We start from the raw sequence: 3,609 nt of genomic DNA on the forward strand, positions 1-3,609 counted from the left end.
ATCCCTAGGAAACACCAGTGAGAAAGCTCTTTGAATTTGTTTCTTTCCATTTGTTTCTCCAAGAAGAGAATGAGATAGGGAGAAAGGGAGAGGGATTCCCACCAGGCCATAGAGGGTGATGGTCCACTGTGGTGTGGAAGTGGAGTCAGCATGAGCTGGGTAGAGGGAAAGGAATAGGAAGCCAGAATGAATTTCCAGACCTTCGAGCCACACGCATGTACAAAAAGTATTTTATAATCTGTTACGTACATTTGATTACACATAGTGTTTCTGGATGCATTCAAGCAGATGCAAATCGATGTGCCTGTATTTCAAATGAGTTACAATTCAGGACTGTGAAAAAAGCATTATCTTTTAGCCCCATCTTATATTGACTTGAAGCATGAAACAGAGGTCCTTATAAAATATTTGGAGAAAGTTGCCTTTGGTGTTGAAAGTTCCCATATTGGTTTCAGTCCAAAAGTGACTTTCTTCCCCCCTCTGCATGACTTAATAATAAGGCATTCAGTCACCTCAGGGCTGCCGGCCTCTGAAAAAGCCCCATATACCTGCAGAGTGCTCCCCACCCCCCAAACATTCTTCACATTTCACTGTCACTGCCCTGCCTGTTCCTATTAATCCCCAGAGGTGTGCCCCCCCAAGATTCCTGAATGCAGCATACCTCAAGGAGGGCCCTGAGGCTGACTGTGACCTTGTGTGCCATGGACTTAGAGACTCGCTCACCACCCTAAATAAACAGAAGGAAGGTTTATTTATGGAGAGAGGAGCGGGGAGTGGGAGAGGGAGAGCCAGGGAATCTAAAAGAGCAGAAGCAGAGCGCAGCATTCCTGAGCTCTGGCTTCAGTAGGAAACCCATATGCACCCCTCGAGGCTCTTTTGGGGACACTAAGGGAAGCAGTGTAGGAGGACGCAGCAGCTTGATCTTGTGGCTTTATCACACGGAGCTTCCAGGAAAGAATGCTGGGGCTCTCTCAGAGCACAGAGTTTCCCAGACGTGAACTAAGACCAAACTCAAGCTAAACAAATTTGGGCCCAATTTCTCTAATTTCTGAGTTAAGATCAAAAAGCCCGTTGTGATCCTAAGGCAGGTCTGTTGGTCTCCAAAATCCACGTTCTCAACCACCACAGACCCTGGTTCCCATGCAGCAGGATCCTAGAATGCTCCTTCCCCTCCCCTTTACATAGGGCTGCCTCTGGGAAACAGGGGCCAAGAGACAAGATCTAGGTCATTCAGGTTTTGGCTCAGATGCTGCTCCCTCCGAAAAGCCTTCTCTGAATACCCAGCATAAGTTACACACCAACCCCCCATCAATCTCTATCATCCTAGCCTATTTTAATATTGTTCTCATAGCACTTATTACATTCTGAAGTTATTCTGTATATCTGTCTACCCCCCTGTTCTCCCTTGCCAGGAGACTGAGATCTCCCGGAGGCCGGGGGCTGGGGGTTGTTAAACACTGCTCTACCCTGATACTAGAACAGTGCCCGGCCTGGAGGTGCTCAAGAGATATCAAATGAATGAATAAATGAAGGATCAAATGGGTGAATGGATGCACCAAAAAAGTGGGTCAGGAAATTTTGATTTGTGGGATGTATAACCTAGAATAACAGGAAGAGGAAAGAAAATGAAAAATGAGATTAGTTTCTTTGCAATCTGCAACCACCCACTGTCTGCCACTCATCCAGCCACTCTCAAGCTACCCAGCCCTACCCTTATTTAAACCCAAAAAAGTGCTCTGTATGATGGCATGTACTGTTTATGTCTGTTCTGTCCATCTCGCCCGACGGGCATTCAAAGACATTGTCTCCTTACTGATTTTTCTGCCTGGATGACCTATCTATTGAGCAGTGCAATGTTAAAGTCCCCTACTATTATTGTACTACTATCAGTTGATATCTAGTGGCAGTGTGTTCAAGGGTGCAGGGAGCCACGTTCCCTTGAAACGTTCCTGATGATATTTGATTTGGAAGGGCTGAAAATGACGAAAGTCTATTTGTGATGCAACTTTCATCCAGCCCGGAAACTCTCAACCAGAGTGGACGTGCCAGAATCTCTGGGATAAAGGACGCAGTGGAGAGTGTGGAATTTAATAATGCATTGTTTGCCTTTGGATTTTTAACACTTACTATCAGGGGGCCAAGGTTCAAAAAGGTTGGAAGTGATCCAGATAATGTGATCAGAGAAGATTTGCAGGAAATCTTAATAACAGGAGAGAGTCAAGGATGAATCTGAAATCTGGAGATTTAAAATCCAGGGGGAAAGTGGTTTGTATTAACCATTATGGGGAATCTGGAACAAGCTGGTCCCCATGAAAGACCAACCATGTCACTGGAGAGTTGGAATTTGGACCAGCCCAGCCCCCAGGAAGAGGGACTTGAGATTAAGTTCAATCATGTAGCCAATGATTTAATTAACCCTGCCTACGTAATGAAACCCCAGTAAAGACTCTGGACGCAGGTTGAGTGGAGCTTCCTGGTTGGTGAACCCATTGATGTGCCAGGAGGGTGGTGCACTCAGATTCCACAAGGAGAGGCAGGGACGCTTGGGACCCTCCCAGACCTTGCATGGGCATGTCTGCATTTGGCTCATCATGATTTGTGTCCATGGAGATAAAACTATAATCATACGTGTAGTGCTTTCTGAGTTCTATGTTATCCCAGTGAGTTACTGAACCTGATGGGATCATGGGAACCTCTTACATTTATAGCTGGTCAGTCAGAAGCATGAGTGGCCCTGAGACTGTCAGCTGGGAGTCTGAAGTGAGGGCATTCTTGTAGGACAGAAACCCTAAGCCTGTGCAGTGTGATGCTAACCGGGTAGCTGAAGTGGGAACTGTGTTGTAGGACACCCACTCGCGGTGGAAACAGCATTTACATGTCTCAATGCCTGTAGTGTGCACACGTGTGTCATACAACAATTGCTGAGGTACACAGGGATTTTTAGAGGGCTAGCTCCAAGTGGAAACATTTTGAAGGAATGTAATATTTTATTTCTCACTAGTCTTAGTTGCTAACTGCCAATAATTAAAGAATTCTAAGTGCTATGATGGGTGATGATTTTTATCAAAGAAATACAGCGTAGATGGATCACCCTCATTTGGGACCCTCCTTTAAGGACACCCACTTAATCAAATAGGAAAATACTTCATCTTTAAACTTTAATATGTAAAATTACAGCCTCTGCAGAAATGTAGGAAAATTTATCTCTGCTTAATTCTTGGCTTCTTTATTTTTTAAAGAACTCTAAGATGCCACTGATTTTTAAGAGGATGAGTTGATGACAGATTTTGAGGGGAGAAGGGGAAGGAAAGTAAAACTACCACATTAAGTATGGATATCCACTGTAAGATATTATCCACTGCAGGATTAGTAACATGTAAAAATAATAAAGTACATCTTAGATTTGAGAAAATATGATATCATCAAGATCTCCTTTGCTTCTCTTTAACTATCAGATGATCTGCCCTGTACGTGTTCAATGTAATCGCTTTATCCGTAATCAATTTTCTATTCTAAAATATTACTGTCTCAAAGCATAATTGTTTTAATAAAATGTCTAGATTGGGGGTGATGTGGCTAAGACAGGGGTCTACTGCTTTCCATGATAAG

Source organism: Ursus maritimus, unplaced genomic scaffold (assembly GCF_017311325.1).
Source record: "Ursus maritimus isolate PB19 unplaced genomic scaffold, ASM1731132v1 scaffold_30, whole genome shotgun sequence".
NCBI classification, from domain to species: Eukaryota; Metazoa; Chordata; class Mammalia; order Carnivora; family Ursidae; genus Ursus; species Ursus maritimus.